Source organism: Taudactylus pleione, unplaced genomic scaffold (assembly GCF_031769625.1).
Source record: "Taudactylus pleione unplaced genomic scaffold, aTauple2 ptg000198l, whole genome shotgun sequence".
In the NCBI taxonomy this organism is placed as follows: domain Eukaryota; kingdom Metazoa; phylum Chordata; class Amphibia; order Anura; family Myobatrachidae; genus Taudactylus; species Taudactylus pleione.
The window spans coordinates 15346688-15361612 of NW_028284600.1; positions in this window are offsets into that span (position 1 = coordinate 15346688).

Below are 14925 nucleotides of genomic sequence, written 5' to 3' on the forward strand. Positions count from 1 at the left end.
CTGTTAGGAGGTGTATCTTCTGTATCTGCTGCATCGCAGATGCAAATATACACTGATAATGACATGTCAGGGGCGTATCTATAATGGGTGCAGGGTGTGCGGGGAACACGTGCCCATGGGTACAGGGGGGCCCCACACCGCACACCCTGCACCCATAATATTACTTACCACTCCGAAGTCCCATCGGTGTGGGGGTCTGGCGCTGTAAAACGACCGAAAAATGGCCGCGGCAGCCATTTTCCCATCATTTGCGCAAGCGAAGTACAGGGAAAATGGCCACCGTGGCCATTTTCCCGGTGACCTGTGCAGACACTATAGACTCTGGGCACACTCTAGTGCCCAGAGTCTATAACTCCGGCGCTGGCTGTGCACAGCTCAGTGCGCTGCCGGCCGCTGGACGGAGAGGGGCCCCCTCCTCTCTAAAAATGCCCCTGTGACGTGTCATAGACTAGGCGCGTATGCCACCATTGTGCACGCATCTGGACATGTGTACACCTTTGGATAGGTGGAGAACTACACCCGTCCCAGAGTGTGTAGTCAAGTGCAGATTGGGAACTGGAAAGTATTGTGAAAATGGCCTCATGTTGTACATGGGAACAGGTTCACAAGCAGAGGAGTGTGATGTGAGATGTACCTCCCAAGTGTTCCTAAAGTAGGAACAACGTCTTGACAACACAAATAGTCTCTGAAATTTGTGAATCTGAACTATTGCCAGACAGCACTGCTATCTCTTATCTATACTTTCTCTATACTATAAGTAGCTGCTGTCTTAAGAATTATTACTTGGCTGTAACCTAAAACTAGGGGCCCTGTCTGGAAAAAAGATAGGTACTATTCACCTTCTGAGAAAACTAGCAACAAGTGAACACATTAAGCCCCACAGCTTCCAACCAAACCCAAAATAAATTAATAGCATTTACCAGTGGTAGAACTCATGGAGGCAGTGGAGTCATTGGCCTCCAGGCATCAGCTGTCAGGAGGGAACCAGGGTGCAGGCCCGGCGAAAGGGTGGGTACAAGGTGCACACAGATAAATCCATCTATAACAGCTGCCTGCTCCCTGCTAATCACTGCAGTGGTGCAGGTGGCGGTTATGGATTTATCTGTGGTGTCCAGGGAGCCGCTGCCTCTTGTCTTCAGACACCAGCAGCAGGTGCAAGAAAGTTTTTTTGTTTATTGTCAGTCACAACAACCGAGTCACGGCACCAAAAGTTAAACTGTGCTGTTTTGGTTATTTTATCTGGATTTATTCTTGTTAGAAGTTTAATACGTTTTTCCCTGTTATTTTAATAGTATAATAAGTGTTTATCAGCCAGTTAGAAAATGGCGCTGGGACTCCTTTACAGTCTGGGCAGTGCGCCAGTAGATAAGAGAAAGTTATTCTGTCCTGCGCAACACTTTCCACTGAAATAAGTTAAAGAGTAAAATATTGGCAGTCTTTAAATTTGCAAGTTAGATGATTGTCTTTGCATTATTTTTTTGTTGAGATATTAATTTCTGAAATTAGGTGATTAGGTGGATAAAGTAGATGTGTTTTAATTGTGTGTATTTTGCTGTGTTAGATTTGGCAGACAGTTAGATTAACATAGATCAGTTTCTGCTGATGTGTTATGATAAATTGTAAACTTGAGGTGTTTATTCCAGAATTTCAAATATTGTTTAAGATTAGTAATGTGTCAGATACATGTTTGAGGTAATAGGCATTGGCGACATAGGTGTTTTTAGATTTTCATTATTGTCTTTTCTGAAAGGTGTATAGAGAGACGTGAATCTGTTTATGTGGAAGTTGCAGGAGTAATATTATAGACAAAAAAGAGAAGTCCACGGCCGTGGCTAGTGTAAAATCAATCTGCAGATATCTGATAACCAGATAATATTGATGTGAAAGTGCTAAATCTGATAACGAAGGGCAGGTAAGCACAGTATAGGTACAAATCTGTTAACGAGGGCAGATTGTACATGAAACGTGCTAAACCCTGATAATGAAGATAGGGGGGCACAAGGTAGATGTGTAGTTACAGAGTTACAGGTGCTGTAACAGGCGTGCTGACCTGATAACGACGGGCAGGTGTGTTAATCTGATAATGAAAAGACAGGTAACACGGGTTAGGAGTTTTCATTTTGACAGACAAGTCACAATTTTGAAAGGGAAAAAAAGTTAATCTCATTTGCTTTTTAAAGGGCAACACTGTCTAAGTACTTGTATGGGATTGAAGATAGTTCATGTAAGTGATATAAAGAAGGTAGGAGGAAGTGATTTGAATGTGCAGAGGTTGATTGTAGCCGGCAATATGCTACAGAGTACAGGGGAATGACATGTGAAGCACCTGGATGGTAATGATTGTTTGGATGAAGGTGAGAAGGAATTGGTTTGGTGAAGCAGTTAATGGAACCAGGGTAGTTTACCACAATTTGTATGGAATCCCACTAACACGCTTACACTTAAGAAAGAATTAAGGTTTCTCATTGCAAGTGTAATGCTTATTTGAGGCACTGGAAGAAGTGTTCCCATTTCAAGGTTAAGAGATTAGCAATTTGAGAAAAAAAAAATGGAGTTTTATTTTTTTCAGCAGAGAGAAAAGAAAAGAGAAAGGCATTTCTTGTGTATGGCATCGAGTGAGTTGCCAAGAGTTACGAGGGTAGTCAATTAAAAAAATATATGTTTAGAGCTTGGAAGCAGAGGATGGGGAATGAGATTAGCGCAATAAGGGATCTAGGTATAATAAAAAAAATGCATATGTGATTAGCAATGACAAGTATGTATGCAATTATGAAATACTTGTATAATGATGAGAGTGTCAAATTTGTCTTTAAATGGTCACCAGAACCTTTACCAATGTCTGGCACATTTAATCTGTTTTAAGAAACTTTTAAAGCAACAATTATTTTATCCACATTTGCCAAATTTATTTCATCAAACAATTGTAATTTTGTACAGTGTAGCAATAAGAAGCTACTCAATGACACCTACACTGTGAAATGCCAGTCAGCCAACGGCACCCCCCGCCTTCGTAGCTCTCCTCCTTCCTCCTCCCCCTGCCCTCCTTCTCCAAACCCGCTTACCTTTCATCTCCCTGTTTTGTCTCTTTATTTTGTTTTATTCAAGATTTATACCTCAGAGACTGCTGTCTTTGATGATGACTATGCTGATGTAACGCCTAAGCTTACTGTTATAGCTATGCCTGTTTATTCTAATCAACAATTTGTTTATGATTATTCCCCAGAAGTGAACTGTTAGATCTGATTCAGCTGATTCAATTGGTGATTATTACTGATGTCCGTGTCCTTTCTGCAACTAATCTCACTATCATTAGCAGGTTCAATGTGTCCTGGATACCTTGCAATTATCTAACCATTTATTGTTTGTGAGGACTTCACAGTTTCCGGATGTTGTCACAGAAATCTTTCATCATGTGCAGCATCATTCACAGCAAGGAAATTGTGCAGGAATTTGTGCCCAGATATAGTATCCCATGGGTTGTTGAAGGTGACAGAGGTACACATTTTACAGGGAAGGTATTCCAAGCAATATGTCAATATATGGGTATATAAAAAACTAAATTGAATGTGTAAACACTAACATTAAGTACAAGTTTAGCTAGTTAGGTGTGGATACTGCCATGAGTTGGCTGGGGCCTTTACCTCCGGTTTTGTATAGCATCCACACCACTCCAAATCAGCCACTTAACCTGTGCCTTATGAACTACTTTTTGGAAAACTGCCTATTCTTATTGTAAGTTCAGCAACGGACTTGTCACTTTTTTTTTTTTTTTTTTAAATTGAGTAAATTTTTATTGGTTTATAGAAATACATTAACAAATAACCAAACAAAATATTTATACACATACACATAAAACATATATAAAAAAAAAATAAAAAAAATAAAAATACCACACTATACAAATATTGGAATATTGTCAAAAATAACACCTGAAAAATTGGCAAAATCAACTAGATCCCAACAAATTCTCAACTTATCACACAGCACATTACCTCCAACAAAGTAATAATCTACCTAATTATCCTAACAATTATATACCGGTCAATCAGTAGGCAATGCACGGGCATAACAGGATTTAAGCCAACTGCTCCAGATACGTTCATACTTCTTCTCAGCTTTGTGACAAATAAACACATGTTTTTCATGTTCAACAGTGGTATGGACCAAGGACAGCCAAGCATTATAATCTGGTCCTGTAGGAGCCATCCACGACCGAGCCACACATACCTTAGCTAGTGTACACATATTGACAATGTATTGTTTAAGATATCTGTCCACTACCTCATCGTCCATAGAGCCTAAACAGCACGTCAATGGCGTAGCTAAAGTGGGAGCAATACCTGTATTGGACAAAACTCTCAGAACCTTATTGACTTGTCACTTTTATATGATTTAACTAGGACTATGGGTCTGATTCAGAGCCGGACGCTATTTGCGCTTGCTCATTCAGAAAAAAGGGGTGGCTATTCAAATGAACCGTTCGCTCTTTGCGGTCTGTTCACGCCTCTAGGTCTGAACGAGCGTACAAAACATGCGGTTGTTTTTTGGAAAACTACGCCCCCCTGGCCGCTCGCATCCTACGTCATGTCCGCTATTTATTAGATTAATCGAGTACATCGACCAGCGTATGAACTGCTCGCTATTCTTGTGGTTGGTTTTTCCTACCACAATCTTGCGAGCAGTTCTGACTATAAAATAACCCAGTGACGTGGTCAATGACGCTGCTGTATTAATTATGCACACCCATAAAATGCCCGTTTTGAACTTTAAGCACGCCTGCGTTCTGATCTCCACTCCCCGTTTTCAAGCACCTTCCCCTGTTACCACCCACATACGCCTCCTCCTGTCACTCAAAATAGCAGGCATTCGCTATTTAGCGAACAAACGATTTCCGTCCGCACTGACTGGTTCGCGCATGCGTATTACGATCCGTACGCATGCGCAGTTGAGCAAACATCGCTCGGAACGAACGAGCGGCCGCTTACGAGCGGCTCTGAATCAGGCCCAATGTTATACAATTCTCACAGCATCTGAAGACATTACAAGAAAAACAAGGAAAGCTTATGAAGAGACTCCCAGAGGGACCTTGTCATGGAGAGAAATTTCTTATGTTCTGGTTGTCTCATAGATCGATGGCAAGGCCCGTTCCAGGTTCTGCTAACAACCTCGATGTGGCTGAAAAGGACAATTGGATTCATCTCACTGCAAGAAGGTTTCCGACCTGGTGGTGAGGTCAATTAAAGCAAGAGAAGATGCAGATAAAGACATTGACTGTGATTTAAATTTAACAAACTTATTTGATGATGGGCCTGATCAGAGCCGCAGTTCAGACCAAGATAAGGTTCACAGAATCGGGGACATTATTAGTAGTGTTCTGCGGATTGTGGACAAAGAAAAGGAAAGATGGCTATTGGTGATCAAGTCTCTGTGTATCCATTGATAGAAGCAGTTATTTTTGTTGCATTTTTAATATTTATTTTTTCTAGTGAATAAGAGCTGTCAAGGACTGGTGGCTGACGAGGACGGTGTGGAGAGTTATCCTAGGGGTACTGCCGGGGTCATAGTGGTAGACTCCACTTCTGTTTTGAAATCCATGATTGTAAGGGACAGGGTATTGACGGTCATAAAAGACGCACACACTAATTTTACTACTGATACTCCCAGGTATAGGTATGGATCAGAGGATGGTCAAAAGACCAAGGTGAAAATTTAAAAACCCATATATAAAAATAATTAGAAGGTTTAAAAAAGAAATACGTAAAGTAATAAAATCCAGGTAAATAAGAACATATACTGGTACTGGGTATAAGATGTATCTGGTGAAATATCGAAAAAGAAGAGCCATTACTGTAAGGCAAAGGTGTGAAGGTTTGCCTCACAAGTCCCAGGTGTATATGTAAATACTGTGGTTTAAATTCAGAGAAAAGGGGTATACAATGGTGCACAGACAGCACCTCTATGCAAACTGACACTTCTTCCCTTAACACTTATCATGAGCTGATAGGAGGAACAATTAAGTTGATTGTTGGGTATGTAGTCACCATATCATTCAGGGAATGTTGTGCTAATGTTTATTTAATTGCACTTGTGGAAGGCTGTGCTGGGATCACGTGTTTGATCCCAGCATCAGCCGAGGTGCAGGGGCAGGCAGGGGGGATGTGTCCTCTGCGGGACACATCCGTTGCCGGCGCTGGGACAGTAATGTCCCTAGCGTCGGTGCAGATACTGCGGGCACCTGGTGAAGGGACCGCCCGGTCCCTTTCACCAGTGCCGGCGGTACTTTGGCGCCGGGAGAAGTTTGGCTCCGGGCGCAAGCTCAGCGGAGCTTGGCGCCCAGCAGCCAAGAAGCGGCGGGTAGCCGGCGCTGCGCGGGCCAGCAGCCAATCAGAGGCGGACGCGATGAGCCAATCGCGGCTCGCCGCATCATAGCCCCGCCCACTCGCGCCGTCTTGTATTAGACGGCGCCGAGCGGGAACAGTTAGTTCGGCGGCGGAGAGGGAGGAGAGAAGACCTCCCGAAGAGCGGAAGAGCGGCGCGGCAACAGGGGCGGCGGCCGCGGAAGAGGCCAGAAGACGCCGCTGTCAAGAAAGAAGAAGAAGACAGGCGGCGCCGGCTGGAAGAAAGGAAGAAGAGGCGGTGCCGCTGGCCAGGACGGGCCAGCGGCCGAAGAATGCGGCTGAGGACCGGAGAGGACTGCGGGGGAGGAAAGTAAAAGAGCGTCACGAAGTTCCCCCCGCACCCTCTTCCAACGTAGCAGGTAGGCCCTCCGTGAGGCCCACCATATACCCCCCTCCCTAGACCGTCAGGATTGTCGGGCGCTAGGCCCGTGGAGTATTGTCGGGCACTAGGCCCGTGGGCAATTAGTCGGGCACAAGGCCCGGGGGACAGTAGCGGGCATTAGGCCCCATAACCCATAAAAGGATTGGCCCGTAATAAGGTGTGAGTGACCTGGGTACTAGGCCCAGGCCACTAAATGATCGAGTAGGCGGGCACCAGGCCCGTGGCCATAAATCAGGCGTAGGCCTTTACCCATACAGGAGGGCACTAGGCCCTATATCTGAGCCCCAATAAAAGTGGTCTGGACATTAGGCCCAGGCCACTACCAGAGCCCACCGTTAGGCAGGCCACTAGGCCTGAGCTGCAAAATAGAGCGGGACTCTGGGCAGTAGGCCCAAGTCCCTTGAGTACCCCGCAGTAGGCAGGCATAAGCCCTGAGCCGCTGGTAAGACCCTGGGCGTTAGGTCCAGGGCTCTGAGCCCATTAGGTAGCCCCCGCATAGATGATTAGAGGTGTGAGCAGTGGTGGAGAGCTGTACGGCTTCCACCCATGAGGTAGTGGTTTCCCCAGTCACCGAGAAGAGGAGCTGGCCAGCTCTGGATAGGTAGCAGACATTTAAAGGAACAGTACTGTGTTTTACTCTTGTATATTTAGTCTGTGATTGGTGTTCCGTGCAGGGCAAATGTTTAGTTGTTGTTATATCTGTCGCACTACACACACTGTAGGTTGAGGGTGATGCCGTTTTAGTATGTGTAGTTGTTTGACATAGGTTTAGGCCCTGCACGGCTGTGTTGTGTATCTCCTTACAGGGACCTGTAGGCGAGTGAGCGGACGAAGAGCAAGAGTGGACACGGTGAGGAATATCTGTGTGTACTGTCTCTCCCTGTGCAAGGACGGATCTTCACCTGGTGCGTGAGTACCGATAGGTGAAAATTCGGGATCTGAGGCCAAAAGTGCCAATGATGATCTTCACTTAAAACCTGAATTTATCCCCCGGTTCGGTAGGGCGCGTCGGTCGACGTGAGGAAGGACGGTACTCACCTCGTCTCCTTCCCCCTAGGTCATCGTGTCCGTGTTCTATTCGGAGGTTCCAGGACCGTCTGCTCAACACACGGCCTGAAGGTGAGAGGGTGCGACGCAACGTAAGTAACAGACGTACACCTGCACGGCAGCAGGCATTGCACTGCACCGGCCCCTCACACACTCAAATCCAACAACACTTCACTCACTATGTGGAGCTCACACACTTGAACCTTATAATGTCACAGGTTCCCTACATTTAAAATTAAGGTATCCAGGGTATGATCAGGACAACATCATGTGTATTAATAAAATGGTACGGCTGAAGGTACTTATTTGGGAACCAGTGTTTGTAATACAATCTTACAGAATTAAATTTGTTTGGGGATCTTTCAGAAATGATTAAATACACAAAACCTAATAATGAAGAATGCGTGAGTGCATTAATAAACTGTAAAAAACCCAGAGAAAATGTAGGGGTACAATAAAACATACAGTCATCGTATTGCAGAATGTGACAAGCAAGAAGAAAGTGTGGATGAAAAGGGTGCCCGTTGTAATGTCCCTTGTAATGCTTTTTCTAAACACATTGTCTAAAAAACCATGACACTACCACAGGGGTTATATTATATATGTGTGGGCATAGAGAAATAATTACTGGTGAATTCTTTTGGAATGGGTTTTATTAACCACTTAACTGACGAATTCTTTTTCCAAAAACCGCTCCGAAATTGTCGGTTTCTTTTATGATTTAATTAGGTCAAGAACATAATTTTAAACTTATCCATGACTATTTTATTTGCAAAAAAATGTTTTTAAAACACAGTATACCATAAAAATAGCGACTTTTATGTTATACTGTAGTGATGGCCATTGACAACTGTACCATCGATGGTTCAACCATCGTTAGAAGCCATCAATTGTTTAGCGATTGGTCGAGGAGATCTGTGTAGATCGCATCTGCCGATGTTTCCTAAACATCGATTGAGGGTTGCCATCGATGGTGCAACATTGATGGCCACCAGCAATGGCAAACCACTTGTTTTAAGTCAGACCATCGATGGTTTGCAAACCATCGATGGTCAGTTGCCACCCCTAATCAGAGGCTCTGCGATATACATATATATATATATATATATATATACACACACACATACATATATACATACACATACATATATACATATATGCATATATATATATACATATATATGCATATATATATATACATATATATATATATACGCATATATATATACATATATATATATATATATATATACATGCACACTATTGTGGGCCTTATCAAAAACTCATGGGGGATGAGGTGGAGGAGCTGAGGCCGGGGTGGGAGTGTGTGGGGGGCTGCTGGGCTAAATGGGTACATAGAAGCAGCAGCCAGAGTCTCGGCTACCAAAGCCGCTGCTGCCGCTCCTCCACCACACAGTGATCACCTAGTGATCACTGTAGTGCTGGAGCCGCAGCGGGAGGGTCACAGCAACAGCTGCGGCTACATGAGCCGTGGCTGTTGCTTCAATGGCAGTGCGCCGGGAGGGGGTTGCCGACGGTGCCCGATCACTGTGGCCAGCAGTGATCGGAGAATGCTCGAGAGGCAGCCATGCTTGCAGAGGGACCGGAAGGTCCCTCTGATGTAGGCGGCTGCAGGAAGATTAGCTTCCCACAGCCGCCTAGTGGGCATTTCTGACTGGTCGTATCAGATACGACCATGTCAGGGAAAGCCCAGCCTGGTGCGGTCGTATCTGATACGACCGTACCAGGCAAGTGGTTAATAAACAATATCGCAGACATTGTGGTAAGAGAGTTTCAAGCAATAAAATACTGAATTAAATGCAACACACACTACCTTACAGCTGCAACTTCAGGATATTGTGTCACATTACAAGCAGTATATGAGGTAAAGTGTCATACATACATCACAAATTCTTCTGATGCAGAAGAAATAAAATAACGGTTAAATGAAGTTACTCGGGTTAAAAATTAATTTGCTGAACAAATAAACGTGAGGGTGTAGTTCCCGACAGCTGGTTCACCTGGTCGAACCCCAGTACCTAGTTCGCATGGGTTGGAAATCGGTTAAGCAATATGATGCACACTTTAGGAAGGTTAATATTTTTTGTCATGATAATGTTGTTGATTTTCTATATATTAGTGAAATGCTTCAAGAAGATTTTCCAATGCATTAAGAAGAAATCAGATGATGTATTTTATGAGAGATATGAACATTCTGTTCAGAGGATGGACTGATAACATAGGAATATGTGGTTGTACATATTCCTTTAGCAATTCACGAATATATGCATGTTTATGTTCTTTTATTTTCCCCTATATTGCAATTAAGAATGTATAGAAATAATTGAGAGTATTAGTATAGTTGTGTGAGGTGCAGCTGGGTTGCAGTTGCTGAATGGTCTCAGGCCTGGAGAGGATTGAGGCCTCCCCTCCCCTCTCCAAAGTAAATAGATGGGTCCCTGATGCATTACTCATTTTGTTTAATGTTTGATCTTAAATTATGTATTAATAAGTATATAGAGATTAGTATTTATTTCTATGCAGGTGTGATTAACTGCGGAGATATGTACAAGTTAGAACTAATAAAGCAGCCATCTTATTTAATGGTACAGCAGTAGAGGTGCTTGTGGGTTTAAGATCTATGGGCCTGATTCAGAGCCGCTCGTAAGCGGCCGCTCGTTCGTTTCGAGCGATGTTTGCACAGCTGCACTCGTACGGAAGGTAATACGCATGCGCGAACCAGCGTTTGTTCGCTATATAGCGAGTACCTGCTATTTTGAGTGACAGGAATAGGCGTATGTGGGTGGTAACAGGGGAAGGTGCTTGAAAACGGGGAGTGGAGATCAGAATGCAGGCGTGCTTAAAGGTCAAAACGGGCGTTTTATGGGTGTGCATAATTAATACAGCAGCGTCATTGACCACGTCACTGGGTTATTTTATAGTCAGAACTGCTCGCAAGATTGCGGTAGGAAAAACCAACCACAAGAATAGCGAGCAGTTCATACGCTGGTCGATGTACTCGATTAATCTAATAAATAGCGGACATGACGTAGGATGTGAGCGGCCAGGGGGCGTAGTTTTCCAAAAAACGACCGCAAATTTTGTACTCTCGTTCAGACCTAGAGGCGTGAACAGACCGCAAAGAGCGAACTGTTCATTTGAATAGCCACCCCCTTTTTTCTGAACGAGCAAATAGCGTCCGGCTCTGAATCAGGCCCTATGTCAGTTTTCAGCGTGTGCAGAACAGCAGACAACAAGTGTCAGATTTAGTAAATAAAGAAGGCTAATCCAGATAGCCTTGGCCTACAAGAAGCAAAAATTAGAAGCTACAGGGGAACAGAACAGGAAGATAACATTATATTATTGTTAGGACGTATAACCAATTAGTGGCTAGCACGTATGAATATTAAATAAATTAATATTCACCATTTTGGATGTATTACAGATATGGACGACTTATAGCATAAAACTCCCCAGAGAGAGAGGGAGGGGGGGAGCAGTCGCGGAACACTTAGAGGAAGGAGGAGGGAGCACACAACAAGGGTGCTGGTGCCGTTGCTGTACATATGTATGAAATTGCTGGCATGCTGCACTGGGTGTCATACATTTATTTTACAAGTATTCCTACTGCTGCTGAAATAACCTAAGTGTTATGTTTTTGTTGTAACTCTGCATTGGCAAAATACATGTATAATTACGCCGTCTTTAAGTAAAAAGTATTGTCATTTATTTTAGAATCTGTATTGGTGTGACTTATTTCATTATCCTTTATAGCAAGTAAGGTTTATAAATAAATATAGAACACATCGCGTTTTCAGATATCCACAAATATATTTGAAAATTAACAATTACAATTTTATTCCCTTCAAAATTAAGGAAGATAAGAAGATAACATCGGCTGATAATAATGATTATAATAATGATAATAATAATAATAATAATAATAATAATAATAATAATAATAATAATAATGAAATCTAAACTGTAACCCTCCAATATGAATAAAACCTTATCTTGAAACTTTTTTCAGGCTAATTATAGATGATCTTGAAAAATTAGAGTCATCAAAGAAAAATAATTAAAAAAAAAAAATAACCATTAAAGAGAGGAAATCTATTAAATCAATACAAAAATGTAATGGTAACATCTACAGGCAATGGGGGGAGGTGGCATCGATATGAACTCTGAGAAGTATAATACACCAATACATGCAAAAAGTTAAAAACAGATCCCACTTTAAGAATCAAGACCAATTTGCTTGCACTCCTAGATATGTATTTCGAAAAATTAGTTATAACAAAGAAGAACAACTTATTTTGGAAATTAAAGATCCATTACCATGGAAGTAAAAAGTATGATATTCAATCTTTCATCCTGCATGAAAAAGTAAAGAGACAACACAGCTACCACCACAGGATCATAACAACTATTCAAGTTAGCTTGTTTATATACACTAAATGATTGCCAATAATACACACCTGTGCCATCTGGCCACCAAACCGGAAGTAACACAATCGATTAAAAAACTGCCCTCTTGGTGCAGCCAACCTAACTATAAAAATGACTGTGGGTATGCCTGCACACTCACCTGTGCAACAAAGTCAAATCGAGAACTGTGAGATTGTCACAGGCTTTGTGGGACTCGATATGCACGGCTAAACAGGAAGTGCCTGGAACGCGTGGCACTTTGTATATACCCAGTTTGTATATATATATATATATATATATATATATATACACTGTATATTATTATTATTATCTTTTATTTATATGGCACCACAAGGGTTCCGCAGCGCCTTGCAAAGTACATAAACAAAGTACAGAAACAGTACATAAACAGTTGAACAAAACAAGAAAACAGTGACATACAGTACAAGACATTGCAGGACAAGTACATGGTATATAAACATTTGGAGTATAGAGTAGATAACAATCTAAGTAAAGGAAGGAAAAACACATTAGGGAAGAGGGCCCTGCTCGTGAGAGCCTACATTCTAAAGGGGAGGGGCAGACAGACAGGAGTGACACAGATGGGGTAGACAATGAGCATGGGACAGAGGGTTAGGATGACAGATGGGTGGATTCCTATTTTACAGTATGTCAAGAAGTCATTTATAATAATAATTGTATTTATATAGCACTTTTCTCCCGCAGGACTCAAAGTCACTTTACAGACATCAGAAAACATGGAGCATTGGATTAGGTATTGCAGAAAATAGAAAACCACACGGAGATAATTAAAAACAACCAGAATCTAAAGAGCACAATAAACATATTGCACGCATGTATGTATATACTGTATATATATATATATATATATATATTTACATACATACACACACACACACACACACACACACACACACACACACATATATATACACACATATATACACACACACATACATATGTCACGCATACATTACAAACATACTTATTTTGCTGCAGATCTGATGGGGACAGGACCTGGCTGGCTGGCACCATGTAATTAGCCCCCTCCCCATCACAAAAAAATTTAGCGAATGGTGGGTCAACAGGGAGGGGGCGGGGCCAAATGATGCAATTCTAATAAAATAGCATCATATTGGCCCCATCTCCACTGATAGACCCGCAATTTGCCATGAGCGGGCGGGGCATAAGAACATGGTGCCTGCTGTTGAGTTTGTCAGGGGGGAATTCTCTGTACTCAGAAACCCCCCCTGCGTGCGCTACTGAGGTGGAATACCAGAATGCACACCCACAATATAGAGGAATGTGCTCTTTATATAGAGAAAGAAACCAGTCTGTCCTCCACCACAAATTCAAATACACACTTTTCCAATATTCTAATCCTAGTGGATGTGTGACTGGGGTGACCAATCTGGTAGAGGGGCTAGACTGCACTGAGCCAACCAATCAGAACAAGGGGCTTGATTCAGTACCAATTGCAATATTGATTGCAGCTGTGAATTCGCATGGAACGCAGCTGTGAACATATGATAATGATTGTCAAACCTCAGTCGGCATAAAGACACCCACAACTGCTTTCTCACATACCTCCAATGTCGCCTTCCGCGCAAACATCGGTAACATCGACATACATCGGCCAGTCACACGGCATTTACAACAGGTCTGACCAGCCACAGACACCGCATCACATGCAGAGGGCTCTCATGCAGCATAAGCAATCGCAGTGGCTAATTATGCATGCCCAGGAAATGCCAGTTCACATGGACAGACACGCCTGCATTTTTATGACCACGCCCTAGTCACCACCCCCAAACGCTATCAGCCTGTCACTCACTTTGCAATGGATTCCTCTGTGCGTCTGTAGTTGCAGTGTGATCACTGCACACGCTTAGTGCGGCTGTCAAACAATTGCTCGATCTGCATCCGTAGTTACACTTGCGATCGGTACTGAATCAGGCCCTCAGTTCAACTGGGCAAATGGAGAGAGGCTTATGCTGATGTGCAATTCATTTCTTCCCTGATCAGCCATGAGGGCAGATCTCCCTCTTACACACAGGATAGCTTACAGCACAGGGATATTACATATTCATATTTAGCATAAGGGAGTAGCTCTGGCAACATGAACCGATGCATTATCTAAGATTTCATGTAAACACAGTTTATAGTAACTTGGAATTGTCAGAGCTGCATGTTTCATAATTTCATCATTGTCCCTAACACAGACGCACAGAGACTCCCCCTGGAGTGCATTCACACAAAGCAAGGCACTGTCCTCCCAAAACCTGGTTGTGATTTCCAATGGAATATATTCAAATTGTATCCTTATGAATATGCCTATTAATATTCTAATAAATATCCACTGCTCAAACAATGCTGGGAGAAGCCAGGAGTTACAGCAATGCCGTGTATAATTAAGAAGGAAAGCAATGTTACATAATATATATATATAGTTGCCTACATTTGCTGTCTCTTCCCCGGGAGAAGCCCTGGGAGGAGAGGCAGGTGGGTGGCGATGGGGGTGGGGCCTGATGATTTGCGTAATTAAGCCCCACCCCCTCGCGGTAAAATGCCCGCTATTGTCTTACATTTCAATAAAGGAGGAGCCTAATGACGTGAATCTCGGCATTAAGCCCCCCCCAGGAAGTGGGC